Here is a 23,336-nt window from a genome sequence, read left to right on the forward strand (position 1 = left end):
CCCTGGATTCAATTCCTCACATACACAGAAAAGGCTGGAGGTGGTGCTGTGGCTCAAGGGATAGAGTGCTAATCTTAAGAAAGCCCAAGGGGCCGGATGCAGTGGCTCATACCTGTAATCATAGTTACTCAGAAGACTTAGATCTGAGGATTGTGTTTCAAAACTAGCTTGAGCACTAAAAAGTCCCTAAAAATACTCTTATCTTCAATTAACCACCAGAAAACTGGAAGTGGCGCTGTGGCTCAAAGGGTAGGGCAATAGCCTTGAGCTGAAGACCTCAGGGACAACACCCAGGCTCAGAGTTCAAGTCCTACAATTGACAAAATAAAAAAAGGCAAAAAAAAAAGTTCAAGGACAGTGCCCAGGCCCTGAGTTCAAGTCCCCAGACGGACAAAAACAAAACAACCCAAAGAACTATTTTTCAAAAGGCTCCAAATATGGCTCAAGTGGTAGAGCTTTAGCTGAGTAAACATTGTTTTTCTGACAATTTGGCCAGATATTCTAGTTTGGGTGGATTGCTTGGATAAACTTTTAACCCCTTTCAAGCTAGCAATTGTGCAAGATTGGGAACTTAAATTCTGACCAATCAGAACAAAGGTCAGTAACACCTTAGGGATAAAACCTGAGTGGACTAACCACCTAGCAATGCTTGCTTACTTGGCTTCCTGTCAGTAGCACAGCGTTCTCCAGAAGTAAACTTTGCCTTGCCAAGTACCTTTTGAGTTTGTATCCCTATTCTCACAAGACACCAAAATATCTCAAGACATTTCTGACACAAACTACACAGTAAGAATCACCTGTGATATAGTGTAAAGTACAGCTCTTCCCAAGACTTGTAGACAGGTTTGGTGATCCGCAGATTGTCGGGATTTCTTCTAACAGTGTTAGGGAATGGATAGATTAGAACAATCTTAAATAATTTGCTTATGGAAATTTCGTCCAACCAGTGAGAATTCAGGACTCAATTAAGTGACATGTAATCCATACCTCAACTATAGACTGAAGACTTCCCACAAACTTTAGCTAGTTAATACCATGATGGAAAGGCTGTAATAGGCTGCAACTTTAGGGTCTCCACTTGACAGCTCTCTGCTCTCTCCATAGGGATAGCTGCCCTGGCCTGATAAGGCACACAGATTGTTATACAAGTCCCAGCAAGTTTATGTTGGATGTGTATGTAAAATGGGGAACAGACACCCCCACTTCCTAAACTAAGCACATGTTTTTACAACTTACCTAAAAAGAAAAAAAAACAAAATAGTAAACATGCAAAAAATAAATAAATCCAGCTTGTGACAAATTCTTACAAGAACAAAAGCAGTCTGGATTGGTAGTTCTCATGATGTTCTAATTATTTGGTTGGATGCTAGATTTGTGGGTTTTTTGTTGGGTTCCCCCCCTCGAGCTTCATCTCAGGGTCTGGGCACTGTCCTTGGATACTTTTGCTCAATTTCTGCCACTTGAGCTACAGCACCACTTGTGCCTTTTTCTGAATATGTGGTACTTAGGGCCTCATGCATGCTAGGCCAGCACTCTACCACGAGGCTACACTCCCGGGCTTGATAGTTTTTTTAAATTATGCTTCAAATTTACACATGTTATACATATGGAACACATTGATTCTTCACTAAATATCCATGAGGTCCCCCCAAAATTTCACAGTATTTTTTGCATCGAGTGAGATGAAATGACCAGGGCTGGCCAATGTGTAATAATGGATATAATGTATGTACTTTCCAAACCAAAGTGTAAAAGAGAGACTGTATGAAAGAAGCTAGAAATGTTCTCATTGCTTGACTCGTGTAATTATAATCCCTTGGTACACTTCTATAGTAACAATAATGTAAATTAATAATAATAAAAAGAAACACCAAAGCTCTTTTTTCATTTTCTTTCTATTCAGTGCTGGTAATCAAACCTAGAGCCTTGTGCACGTTAAGCAACTGTTCTACCACTGAGCTTCATCCTTAACTTGCAACACGAAATTTCTTATCAATTATACTTTCAGATATACAACACACTCAGAAATTCTAGCCGGGCACAGTGGCTCATGCCTGTAATCCTAGCTACTCAGGAGGCTGAGATCTGAGGATCAAGGTTCAAAGCCAGCCCAGGCACAAAAGGACCTGAGACTCTTATCTCCAAGTAACCTCTAGGAAACAGGAAGTGGGGCTTGGCTCAAAGGTAGGGCAGTATCCTTGAGATGAAGAGCTCTGGGACACTGTCCAGGCCTAGGGATAGGTCAATAGCCTTAAGCTGAAGAGCTCAGAGACAGTGCCCAGGCCCAGGTCAAGCCCCATGACACAGAGAAAGAAAGAGAGAGAGAGAGAGACAGAGACAGAGACAGAGACAGAGACAGAGAGAAAGAAAGAAAGAAAGAAAAGAAAGAAAGAAAGAAAGAAAATCTATCTTCCATCTATTTTTTGGGATGGGGTGTCAGTCCTGGGGCTTGAACTAAGGGCCTGGGCACTATTCCTGAGCTTCTTTTGCTCAAGGCTAGCACTTTTACCACTTGAGCCACCGTGCCACTTCCAGATTTTTCTGATTATGTGGTACTAAACAATCAAACCCAGGGTTTCATGCATGTTAGGCAAGCACCCTGCCACTAAGTCACATTCCCAGCCCCTTCCATGTATTCTTCATCGTGTGTGTGTGTGTGTGTGTGTGTGTGAGACGGGTGAACTCTGGGCCTGGGCGCTGCTCCTGAGCTCTTCAGCTCAAGGCTATCATCCTACCCCTTGATCCTTAGCCCCACTTCCCATTTTCTAGTGGTTAATTGGAGATAAGAGCCTTTTGGACTTTAGTGCCCCGGCTGGCTTTGAACCATGATCCTCAGATCTTAGCCTCCCAAGTAGCTAGAATTACAGACAGGAGCCACCTCACCCTTCCATGTATTCTTAAAAAAAAATAGAGAGAGTTCATTACAAGTGTGTTGTATTCTAACAAACAAACAAATGAATAAAAATGAAGAAGGTAATATAAGATAAACCCTTATGTGTACATGTGCACATGTGCATGCGCGTGCACGCGCGCGCGCGCGCGCGCGCACACACACACACACACACACACACACACACACACACTTGACCAAATATAAAAGTACAATGAAGTCAGGCACTGATAGCTTGTATCTGTAATCATAGCTACTTCAGAATCTGAGATCTGAGGATCACTAGGGAAGATTAATTAATCCAGGAGACTCTTATCTCCAATTAATCACACACACACACACATACACACACACACACACACAGAGTGGAGTTGTAGCTTAAGTGATAGAGCCCTATCCTTGAGCTCAAAGATCAGGGACATTGTCCAGGCACAATTCAAGTCACAGGACCAGCATCCTTCAAGCCTCTTTGAGGTAAGAGATAAACTCAGGGTTAAGAGCATGGCCTAGTGGTAGAGTGCTCACCTAGCATTCACAAAGCCCTGGGTTTGATTCCACAGTACTACATACACAGAAAAAGCCAGAAATGACACTGTGGCAGAGCCCTAGCCTTGAGCAAAAAAGAAAAGAAAAGAAAGAAAATAAACTCCTATATAGTTAAACCATGTTAAGTGCTTGCAACCAAACACAGCTCTGATGCAAACACATCTCTGATATATAAAATGTATCAGAATGATCCTAAAGCAATCCACAAATTATGCAAACTGAACTGAAATTCAAAACTTTGTATTTGGAAGAATTTAGCATATTCTGCATCTTCCCTCTTTATCTATTGCTGTCTTTGACACATTCTTTGTTTGCTATAATCTGGCTTCCTTTTTTGTTGTTTATTTTTTGCCAGTTGTAAGACTTGAACTTTGGGCCTGGGCTGTTGTCCCTGAGCTCTTCAGTTCCAAGCTACTGCCCTACTCCTAGAGCCACAGCACCACTTCTTATAATCTGGCTTTCTTTATTCCTTAGTCCATGGCATTAGGTATTGCTGCTGATCACTTGTGTTTTACTAAAAATTAAATATCAATAGTCAGAAGATATTTCTGACTTCATTATCTTGGTCTTAAATATATAAAAAAAAGATAAGGTGAAATTTGTTGAAGTAGTTTACATAGCAAGGTGAGCTATCAGCTCCCTTGCTGACAGCCAAGGGAGGGTCAAATGGGAACATGAAATCTACATCAGAAGCATGCAAAGATTTAGAGTAGAGGTAATTCCCACAAGAAAAGGGACAGCTGGCCAGGTGCAGTGGCTTACGCCTATAATCCTAGCTACTCAGGAGGCTGAGATCTGAGGATCAAGGTTCAAAGCCAGCCCCGGCACAAAAGACTACCAGACTTTTATCTCTAATAAATCACTAGAAAACAAAAAAGAGTAAGGTGGTAGCCTTGAGCTGAAGTACTCAAGGACAGTGACCAGGCCCAGAGTGCAAGCTCCATGACCCACAAAAAAGAAAAGGGACAGCTGTCAGAGAAAAGGAATGATTCAATAGAATGGAATTATCATAAATAATGCCTTGGCATAAATGCTGTTGATTCTCTCGATACACACCATTTTAAACAACAAATTTTGATATGTGATCCATAAAGACTCCATACAAAACCATATAAGAATCACGAAGTTTCCAGTGAATGAAAGAATCAAGATTGGGAAATGAGTAACTCATATCAGATGACTTAGAGAAATTAGTAAACATAAAATATGTTCTTGCCTACTAGCAGCCAGAGGAATACAAATTGAAACAGGACATGTACTACTTTCTAAAACTAGATTCAAAGGATATATTTGTCATTTAGATGAGCAAATAGGTTGGTTGATGAGGCAACACAGCAGACCTGGGGACTCACCTGTGAGGAAGCAGGCTTGGCCTCCAGTATAAGCATTGTGGCCAAAATTATTCATGAAACATAGAAATGTTCCACTCTAATGATTCTACTACTAAAAAAAGGACACTAAGCAAATAATCCAAAATGTGGAAGAAAGCTTTCTGTAAAAAATAAAAAGGTGTTGTTCATAGTAATGAATAAAATGTTAATACATAAAAAATGGTAAGTACTCTCTGGATAAATTATGATATTTTCTTATAGTATAGCATTATGGAAACATTCAAATGATCTTTTTAAAAAAAATTTTTTTTTGGTGGATCATGGGGCTTGAACTCGGCTCACTGTCACTGAGCTGTTCAGCTCCAGGATACCACCCTACCCTGGAGCTAAGCCTCACTTCCCATTTTCTAGAGGTTAATTGATAAGAGTCTCACATCCTTTTATGTCTGGGCTGGCTTTGAACCTTGATCCTCAAATCTCAGCCTCCTGAGTAGCTAGGATTACAGGCATGAGCCACCATGCCTGGCTTGTTTAAAATGTAAAAGTAGTGGCCGGGAGTTTGGCCTAGTGGTTAAAGTGCTTGCCTAGCATGCATGGAGACCCAGGCTCGATTGCTTGGTACCACATATATAGAAAAAAAGCCAGTAAGTGGTGCTGAGGCTCAAGTGGTAGAGTTCTAGCCTTGAGAAAGTCCAAGGACAGTACTCAGGCCCTGAGCTCAAGCCCAGGACTGGCAATAAATAAATAAATAAAATGTAAAAGTATATAGCAAGATAGAAAATGTTTCTTTTTTCTTTCTTACTTTTTTTTTTTTTGCTTTGTTTTGTGTGTCATGGGCTTGAACTCGGTGTGGGTGCTGTCCCTGAGCTCTACAGCTCAAGGCTACCACCCTACCCTTAAGCCAAGCCTCACTTCCCATTTTCTAGGGATTAATTGGAGATTAGAGCCTCAGGTCCTTTTGTGCCCGGGCTGGCTTTGAACCTTGATCCTCAGATCTCAGCCTCCTGAGTAGCTAGGATTACAGGCGTGAGACACCGTGCCTGGCTTCATAGAAAATGTTCTAAGTAACCTTAATTCTATCAGCAATATTTCCTACATAAACTCAAATCAATATGGTTGAAGTAAAAGAAGAAAGTTCACCCAAAGATGGAATACTTCCCCAGGGTATTTGCATATACATAAACTTTCTTTTCTTTTTTCTTTTTCTTTTCTTTTCTTTTCTTTCTTTCTTTTTTTTGTACCAGTTCTGGGGCTTGAACTCAGGGCCTGGGCATTGTCCCTAAGCTCCTTTTGCTCAAGGCTCGCATTCTACCACTTGAGCCACAATACAAATTCTAGATTTTTTCTGTAACTAATTGGAGATAAGAGTCTCATAGAGGGCCGGGAGTTTGGCCTAGTGGTAGAGTGCTTGCCTAGCATGCACGAAGACCCGGGTTCAATTCCTTGGTACCACATATATAGAAAAAAAAGCCAGAAATGGTGCTGAGGCTCAAGTGATCGAGCTCTAACCTTGGGAAAGTCCAAGGACAGTGCTCAGACCCTGAGCTCAAACACAGGACTGGCAATAAAAAAAAAAAAAGTCTCATAGATTTTCCTGCCTGGGCTGGCTTCAAACTACAATTTTCAGATCTTAGCCTCCTGAGTAGCTAGGATTCTATTTGTGAGCCATCAGTACTTTGGCTTCCAGCCCCTTCTTGCATTTGTTATTTTTATATATTTTTTATTGTAATTAATAAAAGGGTTACATGATATTTGCCAGATAGAAGGTGCATTAATTCACATACATTGATACTCTTTCACATGTCTTGGTACCCATTACCCTCCCCCCACCCACATTTGTTATTTTTTGAGGTAGGACTTCTTTTTTTTTTTTTATTAGAACCAGAGAACAAAAAAACAACCAGCATTTTATTTTTCCCTGAGATGGTGACTGCGGGCATGACGCTTTCCTGAGGCTTTCTTATGCTTCTGGTCCAGCACCTGGGCCATGTATTTCTCCTGTTGCTTCTGGATCCGAAAGTCAGATATGTGATTCCTGAAGATCTGTTTCTGCTGGCTGATAACTTGCTGTAACTCTTTAATTTCCTTCTCTTTGCTTTATAATGTGAGACTCACTCTCACTGCATCTGGTGATGCGCTGGTCCTTCTTGCTGGACTCCTGCAGGACTTTGCTCTTGACAGTGGAAGCGCCTTTTCAAAGGCCAGCTTCTCTTGCTCCAACTGCTTAGACAGCACTTGCACCTCTCCGAGGGCAAACTGCAGCTTCTCCTCTTCTTTGGCCAGGAGGACCTTGGTCTTAGCATGGGCAGCTTTCTCTTCCACCAGTTTCTTCTCCTCTTCCTGGAACTCTTCTTTACTGACAAAATTTTCATCCTGGAGCACCATCACATTTCTCAGCTGGTGAATCAGCTCTTCCTGGGACTCAATCACGTCTCGCAGCTGATCGAAGGCGAGACACACAGATCCCGACCTCCCCCCGGCGACCACCCGAGGGGGAAATGGCTGCCGCTGCTGGGGTAGGACTTCACTTTTTACCAGAGCCTGCCTGGGCTCTGAACCTCCAACTGTGCTTTATTGTGTTACTGGGGCTAGATAGGCGTGTATCACTGCACCCAGCTACTGTACTTTCTCCATTGCTAGGAAAACTGGTGCAGACAACTAAACCCAGACTTTGGGGTTGAAATGGAGTCCCATGAACTTTTATGACTGAGCTGGCCTTAAACTTCTATCTCCCAGTCTTTGCTCCCCAAGTGTCAGGGATTATAGGCTTGAGTCACTTCACCCAGAGACCCTGATACTTGATGTATTTTAAACATACCTGAAATATTTACTCTGTCCCTGAGCCTCTTTGTACTCAAGGTTAGTACTCTGCCATTGGAGCCACAGTGCCACTTCCAGCTTTTCTGAGTAGTTTATTGGGGATAAGAGACAGACTTTCTTGCTGGGGCTGGCTTTAAACCATGATCCTCAGATCTCAGCTTCCTGAATAGCTAGGAGTATAGACATGAGCCATGAGCGCCAAGCTCCACCTAAATTATTTTTAAAAGAATAATAAGTTATTTTAAGGATGTTTGAGTATTTCTTAGCCTGCAGAGGTAGAAATGCAGAAAGTAATTAGAATGTGTAGTGGCTTGCTTAAGTAAAATTTTTTTTTCTTCCCCCCCTCCCCCGTTGAATTTTTATACACTTTCCATTCAAGAAGACATAAACTAAACCAGAATTCCTAGCTAAGAAAGATAATATAATTGGAGCTGGGCTCCTTGTCTGGCTCATACCTATAATCCTAACTACTCAGGAGGCTAAGAATCACAGTTCAAAGCCAGCTGGGACACTTCAAAGCCTAGAGACTCTTATCTCCAATTAATCTCTAAAAAAGGAAAAGTGGGGCAGTGGCTCAGAGGTAAGGCAGTAGTCTTGAGTTGAAGAGGTCAGGGACAATGCCCAAGCCCAGAGTTCAAGCCCAAGACCTACCCCCCCCCCCCCCCGCTACCCCTCCCCCGCAAAAAAAATATATAATTGATCTAGTTTGGTTTCCTATCTATCTTAGTCTAACCAATGGATTAAGGTTCTACTTCAGAGACTAGATTAACAAAAAAGATGCTAAAAAATAGATCCTAATGTTCTCAGATTATGTTGAAATATTGTGTGCTGGGAAATATCCCAGAAGAGAGGTACTGTGGCCTCCATATGTCAATTCCCTATCTTACAATGGGCAAGTAAATTAAATCATTAGACCAAGTGGTATGCATTTTTTTTTTTTTTTGCCAGTCCTGGTCTTGAGCTCAGGGCCTGAGCACTGTTCTTGGACTTTCTCAAGGCTAGAGCTCTACCACTTGAGCCTCAGCACCACTTCCGGCTTTTTCTATATATGTGGTACCAAGGAATCGAACCCGGGTCTTCATGCATCCTAAGCAAGCACTTTAACCACTAGGCCAAACTCCCGGCCCATGGTATGCATATTTTTAAGCCAATTGTGTTCCTACTTTCTGGTACCTATTCTTTCCTTTTAACCTAGAGGAAACAGAAGGCCTGATGGCTCACTAACTGGAAAGGCACAAAGGGGAAGTTGTAATTTGCAGGTTTTAATCACGAATGAGATGGAAAATGTTCTCAAATAGTTATGGTCTGATCTCCTATGCACAGGAAAGAACTATCCCATCTCCTTGAGATAGTTCTCACCAAGGAGAATGTTGGGGCATCACCCAAACAGTAGAGCACGTTTTGAGTATGCACAAAACCCTTTGTTCAAGGGCTGATAAGTCAGGCTTGTTTTCTTTTTAAATTTTCCTTCCTTCCTTCCTTCCTTCCTTCCTTCCTTCCTTCCTCCCTTCCCTTTTATTTGTTTTCTGGTTTTGTTTGTTTTTGTATTTATCAGTCCTGGGGATTGAACTCTTTATTCTTTTGCATTATCACTTGAGTTACTTCCCTTGTCCAGGAATTCAGCTTCCTCATAGGACAGATGAAATACATGGGGTCACTAGAGCTCTGTGCAGATTTCTCTTTCTTCTAGTCTATTCACACCTGCTCTCTGGCCAGTGCTGTTTCCTGTCTGGCTCCTACCTTTGCCTACTACCAGTTCTTCTAATACTTCCAACTTTCTAGGAGCCACTAGTGTATGAAAGCCATATGTGGATGGAAGTCCGGACTATCCTGTTTTCTAGATCTGTGCTCTAGAAAAACAATATGTGTAGAGAAAGTTCAGAAGTCCCCTTTAACAAGAGTCAAGACTACAGCAATCTATATTGCAGCACAAAAGCTGGATAGTAAATGCAGAACCAGAGCCATCAGCCACTGAAGGAACGTACCTGTGCTCGTGCTGTGCATGGAGATGCTATCTAGCCCTTTGAGATCTCATTCATCCCACTGATGGCCTCTAATGCACAATTCTGTCATTATATTTGATATATTGAGTTGTCATATATATTTTTTTAACAACCCTGGAGCTTGAACTCAGGGCCTGGGCACTGTCTCTGAGCTTCTTTTGCTCAAGGCTAGCACTCTGCCACTTGAGCCACAGCGCCACTTCCAGCTTTTTCTGTGTATGTGGTACTGAGGAATGGAACCCAGGGCTTTGTGTATGTTAGGCAAGTCTGCTACCACTAGGCCACACTCCCAGCCCCTATGTTGCCATCGTTTGTGTTTTTATCTATTTTCACACTCAAAGATTAACTCTTTTTTTTTTTTGTCATTTGTGGGACTTGAACTCTGGACCCGAGCTCTTCAGCTCAAGGCAACTGCCCGACTCCTTGAGCCACAGTGCCACTTTCAGTTATCTGGTGATTAATTGGAGATAAGAGTCTCACTGACATTTTAGTGCTCAGGCTGGCTTTGAACCATGATCCTCAGATCTCAGCCTCCTGAGTAGGTAGGTTTACAGTCGTGAGCCACCGTACACCACTAAATATCAGCTCTTTGAGAGCACAAACTATATTATCTCTTGGCTTAGTTCCATGAAACTCCTCTGCTAGACCTGTGTGGCCAACATTTCTCAGGCCCTCTAATTAGTAGCCAGACTGAGAAAAATTAAACCGTAGAGAACATCGGTAGAATAAAGGTGCAAAAAAGACTATTCGCCATCCAAAAATCTAAAGAACAAAAAAGTATTTGAGGGCTGGGAGTTTGGCCTAGTGGTTAAAGTGCTTGCCTAGCATGCATGAAGACCAGGGTTCAATTCCTCGGTACCACATACATAGAAAAAAAAAAAGCCGGAAGTGGTGCTGAGGCTCAAGTGGTAGAGCCCTTGAGAAAGTCCAAGGACAGTGCTCAGGCCCTGAGCTCAAGGCCAGGACTGGCAAAAAAAAAAAAAAAAAAAAAAAAGTATTTGAGTGAATAGGAAATTTATGACTTGTGGCAAAAAGAACATAATATTTTCTAAGTAACAATGAAACGCTAGGGAATTATATTATTCAATACTCTTCTACTCATTTGGTTTCTCTCCACTATAACTAGCAGCCCCAGACATATATTATTCAGATAGAAATGGCAGTTAAAAAAGATAAATCTTGCCAGGCTCCAGTGGCTCATGCCTGCAATCCTAGCTACTCAGGAGGCTGAGATCTGAGGGTCATGGTTCAAAGTCAGCCTGGGCAGGAAAGTCCATGAGACTCTTTATTTGTTGTTTGCTTGTTTTGTCTTTTTTTTTTTTTTTTTTTGCTACTAGGGATCAAACTCAGGATTCTTCACTAGCCAGACAAGTTACTTGTTTGCCACTGTGCTATATCCTAGCCCAGTGAAGCTCTTATCTCCAATTAATTACAGAAAATGCTGGACGTGGCACTGGCTCAAGTGATAGAGTGCTAGCCTTGAGCAAAATGAACACAGGGACAGAGCCCATGCCTAGAGTTCAAGCCCCAGGACGGAGAGGGGAAAAAAAGTCAGGTGTGGAGAGCTCACACCTGTAATCCTAGCTATTTAGGAAGCTGAGATCTGAAGACTGTGGCTCAAAGCCAGCCCTGGGCATGAAAATCAGTGAAATTCTTGTCTCCAATTAACTCCAGAAAACCAGAAGTGGCACTGTGGCTCAAGTGGTAGAGCAGTAACCTTGAGTTGAAGAGCTCAGGGACAGTGCCCAGGCCCAGAGTTCAAGCCCAATGACTAATGTTGATGATGACAAGGATAAACACGATGATGACAGCAAGAACAACAAAAAAAGGAAAAGAACAAAAGGATAATCTCACTAGGTGCTAGTGGCTCACACCTATAATTTTAGCTACACCGGAGGCAAAGATCTGAAGATTATAGTTCAAATCCAACTCATACAGCAAAGTCTGAGTTTGTTATCTCCAATTAACCATCAGAAAACTGGAAGTGGTGCTTGAGCAAAAAGAGCTCAGGCCCTGAGTTCAAGCCCCACAACTGTCCAAAACAAAACAAAAGGATAATCTCTTAGGTTTGGGTCATAGCCAAAGTGGTGGAGCACCTCCCCAGCAAGTGCAAGGTCTTGAGTTCAAACCAACCCCCATTACCACCAACCAACCAACCAACCAACAGAAAGACGGTCTCAAGCTCTATAGTATGCATGAGACTTTGGATTAATCACTTTGGGTTAAGCACTGTAAATAATAATGGTAGTAACATCAATAATGGTAACAGCATCTAAAGTAATATGGGTGTCTCAGCTGATTGGGAAACAGAGGAAAGGATTGCTTGAGCCCAGATATACAAAACTGGCTTTGCAACATAGAGACTTTGTCACTCAGGAAGGGAAGATATGGGGAGGGGATGAAGAGAGGAAAGAGGAAGGGAGAGAAAAGGTTTGGAAGGGATGAAAAATGAGAGGAGGGAAAGAAGAGAAGGAAGGAAGGGAGGGAGGGAGGGATAAATGGGTGGATCTATTTCCACTACTTTATCTTCAGAATTGATGTTGAGATAGATAGAAAATTCAAACTCAGACAGTCATCATCAGTCCCCAAGCAACTGGGATTGTTTTGAGACCAAAACACAGTCACATTCTACTTAGTTGACCTACTTCACAAAATGATCACTTGATCCTTAAAACTCACTTCTCCTCTAGCCACTTTCTTTAATCACTTTTTAAAAGAAACATGATTGAAATTTATTTCATTTTTTCAAAAATAATGCATTAAATACCTGCCATATACCAAAAGCTACACTAGACATTTTAAAACATGAAGAATAGAAAGCCTTCAGATGTTTGAATGGCAGATATTGGCTTGTTCCAGATGGGGCCTCTGTTATGTTTTTCAGACCCTTCTTACACCCTGTTTTCCAGAACAATTTAAACAGATGGGACTAACCAGGTATAATGGTTATTTTAGATGTCAATTTAACTGTGTTAACAGATACTTAAATAACTGGAAAAGTCATTGTTTATTTGAGTATGTCTATGAGGGGGATTGCATAGGATTGAATGTATGAACAGGAAAGATTCTCAATATGAATAGGTATTATCCAATCACCTGGCTGAGGGCCTGAGTATAGAAAAAAAAAAAAACTTTGTCTCTGTCTCTCTTTCTCTCTCTCTCTGTCACACACACACACATACACCTGGCTCTTGCATTTCTGTATTTTGGTTGCTGTCACATGAGATCAAAGGTAGAATTTTCTATTTGTAGTGTCATGTTGATACTCAAAGAGTTTCATCTTTTAGAGCATTTGAAACTTTGAATTTTCAGATTAGTGATGATCACCATTTATAACTACTGAGTTCATCTCTTTGGAGAACCGTGAGTAATAGTAGGATTTCCTAGTTAACTGATCCAATTTTTTTCTAAATTCAGTCACAAGAAAAATACAAGCGGGCCCGGGAGTTTGGCCTAGCAGTTAAAGTGCTTGCCTAGCAAGCACAAGGACCCGGGTTCGATTCCTCGGTATCCCACATGCACAACCAAGCCGGAAGTGACTGAGACGAGACTGCAACAAGCGACAGAGAGCGGAGGCGAGCAAGCGGAGCCCAACCGAGTGGTGGCCGGAGCGAGTGGGGCCGGAGCGAGCAGGGCCGGAGCGTGCGGGAGCCAGAGAGGCCGGAGCGAGCGGGGCCGGAGCGAGCGGGGCCAGAAAGAGAGAGAGAAGGGGGCAAAAAAAAAAAAAAAAGAAAAATACAAGCTATCTATATCTATACACACACACACACACACACACACACACACACACACACACACACACACACACATTGTCTTCATTTTTGGAACTGGGGATCAAATCCAGGATGTTGCACTTACTAGGCAAACACTTAGCTAATGAGCTATAGACCAACCCACAAGATACCTTTTTAATCAATCAAATACATACCTAGGTACAGAGTTTCAAAAGACATAACTTTTTATGGAAATGAACTATATAACTTAATTCATATATGAATTCAACCTGTACCTTAGCACAAGGTTGGATGGTTATGATCTCCATGCTCTAGCAATTTTTCTTTATAACTTCACAACAGCAATGGTAGGGTAAACCTTAGGCCAGTTGCTTGAAGTTATCTCTGAGAACTATAACTTGTTAGTGAAGTTGAAAAGAAAGAGTCCCTCTGGGCTTCTTCTTCCTCTCTATTGTGTTCAGTTGCCAGTAATAGTCATAAAACCTTTCTGGGCTAGATTAAGTCACTCCCCATCTACAATGAGTCTTCTGAGAGTAATAAAAGCTAATGAGAGTTTAGAGGTCGTACTTTTTCTTTCTTTCTTTTCTTTTTTTTTTTTTTCTGGCCAGTCCTGGACTTAGGCTCAGGGACTGAGAATGTCCTTGGGTTTTCTCAAAGCTAGAGCTTTACCAGTTGAGCCACAGTACTAGTCCTGGCTTTTTTCTATGAATGTGGTACTGAGGAATCGAACCCTGGTCTTTGTGCATTCTAGGCAAGGACTCTACCACTAGGCCAAACTCCCAGCCCCCCCAGTCTTGGGTATTTTGAAATTGGAATGTGATACTCTGAAGGATTTACCAGGGCTTAGTGTGAACTCTCAAATTTGCCCTTGTTCTGTGTATAGAAAAAATTTACAAGCTAAGTGCTGGTAGCTCATGCCTATACTCCTAGCTACTCAGGAGGCTGAGATCTGAAGATCATGGTTCAAAACCAGCCTGGGCACAAAAGACCATGAGACTATTATCTCCAATTAACCACCAGAAAACCAGAAGTAGCACGGTGGTTGAACACTAGCCTTGAGCTGAAGGGCTCAGGGACAGCACTCAAGCCCCTCAACTGACCAAAAAAAAAAAAAGTGAAAAAGTTTACAAAGACAGCTGGTTAAGTAGTCTTCAAAGATCTAGTTTTCACTATCCAAAACCTTATAAGGATAGACAGGATTGTTCTACAATACTCATGTGTTTTGAAATAATCTTCCCAAAAGCCTTGGGGTAGATGAAAGGCCTAATTGGCCAGAATGCTTAGGTAATTACAGCTTTGCTTAGAAAGGAAAGAAAGAGGGGCCAGGAGTTCAGCCTAGAGGTAGAGTGCTTGCCTAGCATGCATGAAAACCTAGGTTCAATTCCTTGGTACCACATACATAGAAATAGCCAGAAGTGATATCTGGTTTTCTAGTAGTTAATTGGTGATTAAGAGTCTCACAGTCTTTTGTGCCAGGGCTGGCATTGAACTGTGATCTCAGATCTCAGTCTCCTGAGTAGCTAGGATTACAGGTGTGAACCACCAGCTCCTGGCCCATGACTACTTTTTAAAAGTTTTCTTTTCAGAGATAAACTACAGAGCTAGTTAATATTTTATTTACATATAATCACCTTATGGAAGGTAGTTGAGCTTAGAAGTTCTTAAAACAGTTTACTCAGTGTTTTCAAGGTCTTTCTAGAAAGCCCTCTGCTCAAAATAAAGCAGGTAGGTACCCAGGAACAAATGCAAGTATGTCTGGCAAAGAAAATGCCACTCAAGTTGGGAGAATCAGCAATGAAAAGAAAAATGACAACTCTTTTTCATAAATAAACAAGTTTAAGTATTAAAAAAAAAAAGCCAGAAGTGTGCTGAAGCTCAAGGGTAGAGCTCTAGCCTTGAGAAAAACCCAAGGACAGTGTTCAAGCCCTGAGCTCAAGCCCAGGACTAGCAAAGAAAAGAAGGAAGGAAGGAAGGAAGGAAGGAAGGGAGGGAGGGAGGGAGAAAGCAAGTAGACATTTGCTAGTGAATGTCTAAAGAAAAGGCCCAAAGGTAAGGGAAGAACACATAGAGCATTTGCTATAAAAGGGCTAGAGCATGGTGAGCAATGGAATCTTTGTGAGAATTAAGACTTACTGCAGGGCCCCAGCAACAAAACAAAACTGAGGATTCCTCTGCCCTCACCCTCCCAGTGAAGCATGCTAGGAAATGGGAAGGTTCCCAAGAAAAATGGACGTAGCATAGAAACAGAAACTGTTTCTCCTCAATTCCTGGGAGACAACCCTGAGTACTCCTTGGAATATCTAGGAAGAAGTTTGAGGTCTAAGATCCTTCATGAGGGCCAGGACTGTGGCCTAGTGATAGAGTGCTTGCCTAGCATGCACGAAGACCCATGCATGCTAACACATACATAGAAAAAAGCCAGAAGTGGTGCTGTCACTCAAATGGTAGCCTTGAGAAAACTCAAGGACAGTGCCCAGACCCTGAGCCCAAGCCCAGGACTGGCAAAAAAAAATTCTTCATGAATCGGTGGTGCTCTTCTACCACAGGAATGGGGTGTTCTAGTAAGGTGATCTCACAGTCTGGCAAGGACAGGAATGTTCTCACTGCACAGTTGTGGTGAAGACTCAGTAGCTAAACAGGTAAGCAGTGCTTGGCACAGAGTCACATTGGGTAAAAGGCAGCTTTTGTTATTTTTATGATCTTAGTCAACACAAGGAGTCAACAGAAACAGAAAGGTGATATACCTCCATCTGCCTAAACACTTCTGAGTTAACTTCTTACCTGCCTGCCTTAAACTTTGGGAAGTAAAGGGAAATCAGAATAGGGGAAATCCCATTCCCTATTCACTGAGACCTTCCAGTGTAAGGTGCACACGTCACTGGATTTGCATATGTATATGTGTATTAGTGTGTATGATTCCAGTATGTACAGGTGTTTGTGTCTATTATGCACACATGCAGTGTGTATGTGATGGTGTATACATATCTGAGAACATGAATATCAGAATGTATGGGTTGGGGTGGTACCAGTAACTCTCTTCTCTTCTACAAAACCTATCAGTCCTATAGTATTTTGAAGGTTGGTCCGTGATCCTGAACTTTGCAGAAGTGTTTTACTCTTGGGACCAGCTAGAGTTCTGGGTAAATCTCTAAATAGAGTACTGAGGGTCTAGAAGTGGCCAGAGGGTCTTGGGCCAGAGTTTGGACCAGTCTAAAGAGTACAATTGTGAAGCTAGGCATGTGTGTGGTGACCCATAGTCCCATAATCCCAGGAGGTAGAGATTGGGAGAATCAAAGTTTGAGACTAGTTCAGAGAAAAAGTTAGTGAGATCTCCATCTCAACAAATGAGTTGACATGGGGTTTCACAACTGTAATCTCAGCTATGCAGGAGACTATAGTTGGGAAAATTATAGTCCTAAAATAGTGCCACGCAAAAATGTGAAACCCCATCAGAAAACAATAATAATGAAATAAAGCAAAAATGGCTAAAGGTGTTGTCCAAGTGGTAGAAAACTTAGCAAGTTCCATGTCCTGAGTTACCACAATGAGCAAAAGTGGAGAAGCAAGAACAGGGGAACCGGGCAATCGAGAGGTGAGGGCAGAAGTGAGATGAAGCAGAGCAAAAACTAGAGCTAAGAGCCAAGAACAGAGAAGGCCTTATCTTTGATGTACAGGATCCAGATAATAGTTTTCCAACTTCTTATCTCAGAGGGCTCAGGTTAGCCAGGCAGCACTTCCTGAATGGAACTTGTTCAATGCCAGTCCAAGCTGAAGCCAAGCCAAGTCACAAAATAAACTGTTTAGATGGAAGAGGAAACTCAGTTTGGCTACTCTGGGACACACCATAGCATCTACAACCCAAGCAGATGCAGGCTTATGTACAGGAAATCCATTAGCTAATTTGGCCATACAGGAAGTAATCATCCTCACAATAACAATGCTGTATGTTTGCACAGGAACAAACAGTATATATGGTCCTTTAACTGTGTTATTACATCTGAGCCTTACTTAGGGTCCTTAGGAACAGTGTCCTACCCATTGTATAGATAAAATGAAGTGATTTTTTTGTGTTCTTATAATTGGTTGGTGTCACAGCTAGGACTGGAATTCAGATTTGTCTGTCTCCAAAGCTAGAAAATTGTGCTTCTTCTGCTTCCTTTTGCTAAATTGGTCTCCTTGGTGCTCCCGTCATGGAAACATAAGGGAACCTCTGATCAAATTGTTGTCTTTTTCCTTGAGCCTATGTACCTGGTTGTTCTCAAGTAGGTGGGGTCCTCATCTCACATCCCTGATACTTTTCCTGCTAGTTAGCCCAAGGGAACATTTATGAGCTAGGAAAGAAGAAAGCTGGGAGTAAAAGGTGTTAGAATGTTTCCAGATGTGTGAGAAACTCTACAGACATTTCTGTCTTCTTTCTGTTAAGGGCTGAACCAGGCCAGGCTACATATGCTGAGTAGAGTTAGAGTGTAACTTTTTCTTTTCAGTGGTGTTGGAAATTGAACTCGTGACACCATGTACCTTAGGTAAGGTAAGCACTTTATTCCTGAGCTACATCTTTTTGGTTTGTTGGTTGAAGGGCTTGAACTCAGGACCTGGGCACAGTCCAAGTTCTTCTGATCAAGGCTAATGCTCTACCAGGAGCCACAGTGTGACTTTCAGCTTTTTCTGAGTAGTTAATTGGAGAGAAGAGTCTCATAGACTTTCGTCAGATGTCAACCTCCTGAGTAGCTAGGATTACAGATGTGAGCCACCATGCTTGCCTCCAGTGACTTTTTTTTTTTTTGCTAGTCTTGAGGCTTAAACTCAGGGCCTGAGCATTGTCCTTGAGTTTTGTTTTCAAGGCTAGTGATCTGCTACTTGAGCCACAGCACCCACTTTCAGCTTTTATCTATGTATATGGTACCAAGGAATCAAACCCTGGTCTTCGTGCGGGCTAGGCAAGCACTCTACCACTAGGCCAAACTCCCGGCCCCTCCAGTGAGAATTGAACCCAAAACGGTATGATAGAAAGCAACAGCAGCAACAATGAAACAAAAAATATGAAAAATAAGAAAAAAATCATAAGCAACTCAAAACTTAAATTAAGATGAAATAATTTCAATTATTTCATATATTTGAGGGAGGTAGTAGTAGGGTTTGAACTCAGGACTTCTTGTTAGGCAGGCACTGTTCAGTGCCTTGAGTCACCTCTCCAGCCCTGTTTTGTGTTAAGAGGCTCTTTTACTTTCTGCATTATAGCTTGATTCACTTATGTATGCCTTCTGCATGGCTAGTATAACAACCACTTCCAGATTGTTTCTTGAGAAGCAGCCTTGCTAACTGTTTCCATGGGGCTGGACTTGAATTGTGGATTGACATGGTCTTTTCCCAAGGAGCTGAAATTACAAATATGTGCTTCAGGACTTGGCCTCTCATATGACTTCTGAAGATTGTTCTGTGATTTTGTTGTTGTTGTTGTTGTTTGCCAATCCTGAACTCAGGGCCTGAGCACTGTTCTTGTGCTTTCTTAAGGTTAGTGCTCCACCATTAAACCTACTTCCAGCTTTTTCTAATATGTGGTACCAAATAATAGAACCTGGGTTTTCATGCGTGATAGGCAAGCACTCTACCACTAGGCCAAACTCTCGGCCTGTGTTTCTTTAAATAACATCTTGTGTATGTGTGTATTTAGGTGTCGGTGTCTATATCTGTGTGTCTGTATATGTCCTGGGCTTGAACCCAGGGCCTGTATGCTGTCCCTGAACTTCTTTGTCCACAGCTAGCACTTTATCACTTGAGTCATACTTCTACTTCCATCTTTTTGGTGTTAATTGGAGATAAGAGTCTCATGGACAGGCCAAGAGTTTGGCCTAGTGGTAAAGTGCTTGTCTAGTATGCATGAAGAACCAGGTACGATTTCTTGGTACCACATACATAGAAAATGCTGGAAGTGGTGCTGTGGCTCAAGTGGTAAAGCTGTAGACTTGAAGAAAGCCCAAGGACAATGTTTAGGTCTTGAGCTTAAGCACTAGACCTGGCAAAAAAAAAAAAGGCTCATGACTTTCCTTCCTGGGCTGGCTTAGAAATATGATCCTCAGATTTTAGTCTCCTAAGTAGCTAGGATTACAGGCATGAGCTACTGGTGCCTGCAATAACATATTTTTAAAGATATAATTTACATACCCCCAAATTCATTCTTCCTAACTGTAAAATTTGGTGGCTTTCATACTTTGAGTTGTTTAGCCATCCAACAATCTAATTTTAGAACATTTTCATTATCTTAAAAATAAACTGGGGCCGGAAGTTGGCCTAGTGGTAGAATGCTTGTCTAGCATGCACGAAGACCCAGGTTCAACTCCTTGGTACCACATACAATAACATATTTTTAAAGATATAATTTACAGACCCCAAAATTCATTCTTCCTAACTGTAAAATTTGATGGCTTACATATTTTGACTTGTTTAGCTATCCAACAATCTAATTTTAGAACATTTTCATTATCTTAAAAATAAACCCAGGGCTGGGAGTTTAGCCTAGTGGTAGAGTGCTTACCTAGCATGCACGAAGAACTGGGTTCAATTACTCAGTACCACATACATAGGAAAAAAACAGAAGTGTTGTTGAGGTTCAAAAGTGGTGGAGCTATGGTCTTGAGAAAGTCAAAATAAAAATAAACCTGGAATCCACTAGCAAATTAATCCGTTTTCCTGTTCTTCTAGACTTCTGTCTTTCTAATTCCTGACAACCACTAATTACTTTCCAGTGAATGGATTTGTCAATTCTGGACATTTTATATTCGTATAACCATACAATATGTGTTTTTTTTGTAACTGCCTTTTCTTACTTTCAAGGTTCATTTATAGTTTAACTTCTGTTGATATTTCATTCATTTTGTATTTTTATTGTATTTTTATTTTTTTGCCAATCCTGGGGCTTGAATTCAGGGCCTGGGCACTCTCCTTGGACATTTTTGCTCAGGGCTGGCACTCTGCCACTTGAGCCACAGTGCCACCTCTGGCTTTTTCTGTGTGTGTGGTTCCAGGAAATCGAACGCAGAGCATCATGCATGCTAGGCCATTTTCCAGCCTGCATTCAGGTTTTCTAGTGGATAATTGAAGAGTCTCATGGACTTTAGTGTCCCGGCTGACATTGAACCACAATCCTCAATCTCAGCCTCCTGAGTAGCTAGGATTATAGGCATGAGCCACCGCACCCGGTCTCCCTCATTTATTTATATATTTATGTATGTATGTATGTATTTATTTATTTAGTGTGTGTGTGTGTGTGTGTGTGTGTGTTAGACATGGGGCTTGAACTCTGGGCCTGGGCGTTGCCCTGAGCTCTTCAGCTCAAGACTGTCCCTCTACCTTTGAGCCACTGTGCCACTTCCAGTTTTCTAGTGGTTAATTGGAGATAAGAGTCTCAGGAACTTTAGTGTCCGGGCTGGCTTTGAACCTCGAATCTCAAATCTCAGTCTCCTGAGTAGCTAGTATTACAGGCGTGCGCCACCGCGCTAGGCAAGAGTACATTTCTTTTTGGATACTGTCACCCCTTCCCTTGCTTTCTCTGTTTTTTTTTTTTCAGTTAAAAAAATTATTGTTATTATAAAGGTGGTTTACAAGCCAGGTGCCAATGGCTCACACCCAGGCAGCTGAGATCTAAAGAAGTGGGGTTGTGGCTCAAGGGCTATGGTGGTAGCCTTGAGCTGAAGAGTTCAGGGACAGTGCCCAGGCCCAGAGTTGAGGTCCCATGACCCACAAAAAAAAAAAAATCATCATTGAAACTAGAGCAAATCATGTTGAGCGAGGTAAGTCAAGACCAAAGGAGCAAAAGGCACATGGTCTCCTTGATATATGGATATTAGATCCAAACAGTGCTAGAGCAAGAACTCAATATTATTCAGGTACCCAGGGTTATTGACACAGTTTTGGAGATATAAATATAACTACACAGACATAAAAATATGTGATGGAATATATACTCTATAGACATAATGTTATATAGATTGATAACTATCTATGACATACAAACTCTCAGCCTAATTTTAATTATGTTCTAAAATTTATGTACCAGTGATTATATATAGAGATTCCTTTCTTGAATACTTATTTATCAAACATGGCATTTGAAATATAATGTAAAAAAATCAGTGTTAATAAAATCTTTTAATAAAAAATATTTAAAAAATAAAAAGAAACAATCATGCCTAGGGGCACTCTGGTTTAACGTGGTAGAGCTCTATCCTTGAGCTGAAGAGCTCAAGGACAGCACCCAGACCCAAGGCCCGCGACCAACCAAAAAAAAAAAAAAAATCATGCCTGTATTTCCAGCTGTTTAGGAGGAAAAAGCTGGAGGATTTCAAATTCAAGATCAGACTGGGCAAACTTAGTTTACTGAGTCCTTAGAAACAAAATCCAAAAGCAAACAGCTCTGAGTTCAATTCCCTTTACTGCAAAAAGAAAATTAAATTAAATTTTAAAATAAGTAATATCTTCCATTTGTCTCTTTACTATTTTCCCTACAGTACTGGATATTGAACCCAATGTCTCATGACTCGACTCTACTACATGAGCTATGCTCCCTGACCCTTTACTTTTTTTTTTTTTTGCCAGTCCTGGGCTTGAGCTCAGGGCCTGAGCACTGTCCTTGGACTTTCTCAAGGATAGAGCTCTACCACTTGAGGCTCAGAACCACTTCCGGCTTTTTTTTTTCTATGTATGTGGTACCGAGGAATCGAACCCAGGTCTTCATGCATGCTAGGCAAGCACTTTAACCACTAGGCCAAACTCCTGGCCCCTACATTTTTTTTTTTTTTTGAGGTAGAGTTGTACTAACTTAATCCAGATTAGCCATAAACTCATAATCTCCTGCCTCTGCCTCCTCAGTAGGTGGGGTTACAGGTGTCCACAACCACATCCAGAACCTTCTATTCTCTTGAACATATGAACTGTAGTAGTTAGAATAATTATTTTAATATCTTGGTCTATTAATTAATCTTTGTTCTATTAATTACTGGATTTGTTGTGTCCTGGTTGATGTCTTTTTTTTTTCTCTTCAGTATAGCTTTTATTTTTTCCTCTTTGCATGCCATATTTTTAATTGGATATGTTAGATTGTGCCAATTGTTAAGTGCTGGATATTTTTGGATTCCTATAAATACTCTTGAGCTTTGTTCTAGGAAACTGTTTGATCCTTCAAGACTTGCTTTTAAACTTTGTCAAATGAAACTACAGCAGCTTTTAGGTTAAAGGCTAATCTGGCTACACTACGAAAGCACTTCTAAAAAAGCACTCAGTGTTTTACCTGATGGCTTATCATGCCTCTGAGGAATACAAAATATTTCTGGACTATGTGAAGTCAGATTTTTATACTTGCTTTCCCAAATTTTGTATAATCTTCTTATATACTTTGTGTGTATTTGTGTGTATGCTTGTACCAGGGCTTGAACTTAGGGCTTCACTCAGCTTTGTTGCTCACAGCTGGTATTCTACCACTTGAGCCATGCCTTTTTATTTATTTTTTATTGTCATGGAACTTGCACTCTGGGATTGGGCACTGTCCCTGAGCTCCTCAGCTCAAGGCTACTACTCTACCCCTGAGCCACAGCACCACTTCCAGTTTTCTGCCGGTTAATTGGAGATAAGAGAATTTAGTGCCAGTCTGGCTTTGAACTCGACCTGCTGATCTCAGCCTCCTGAGTAGCAAAGATTACAGATGTGATCCACTGAGCCCGGCTGAGCCATGCCTCTAGTCCAGCATTCTATTACCTAATTGGAGATGGAATCTTGAAGACTTTTCTGTCTGGGCTGGCTTTGAAATTGATCCTCCTGGTCTTAGCCTCCAGAATATCTAGCATTACAAGCAGGAGCCACAAATACCTGGCCCCCAACTTCTTTCTGATCAGTACAGGCTGACTATATAAGGACTAGCTTTCTCCTTTGTTTTCAAAATTCTATCCAAGGGCCGGGAGTTTAGCCTAGTGGTAGAGTGCTTGCCTAGCATGCACGAAGACCCGGGCTCGATTCCTTGGTA

At 41.5% G+C, this 23,336-nt stretch overlaps 1 pseudogene; it reads right to left on the reverse strand.

Annotated features, from left to right (window-relative positions):
• Positions 1–6,640: 6,640 nt before the first annotated feature.
• The window catches only part of LOC150061905 (spermatogenesis-associated protein 24 pseudogene), a 32,407-nt pseudogene continuing 15,711 nt past the window's right edge, over positions 6,641–23,336 (reverse strand).

Source organism: Megascapheus bottae, chromosome 6 (genome assembly GCF_031878675.1).
Source record: "Megascapheus bottae isolate mThoBot1 chromosome 6, mThoBot2.hap1, whole genome shotgun sequence".
In the NCBI taxonomy this organism is placed as follows: domain Eukaryota; kingdom Metazoa; phylum Chordata; class Mammalia; order Rodentia; family Geomyidae; genus Megascapheus; species Megascapheus bottae.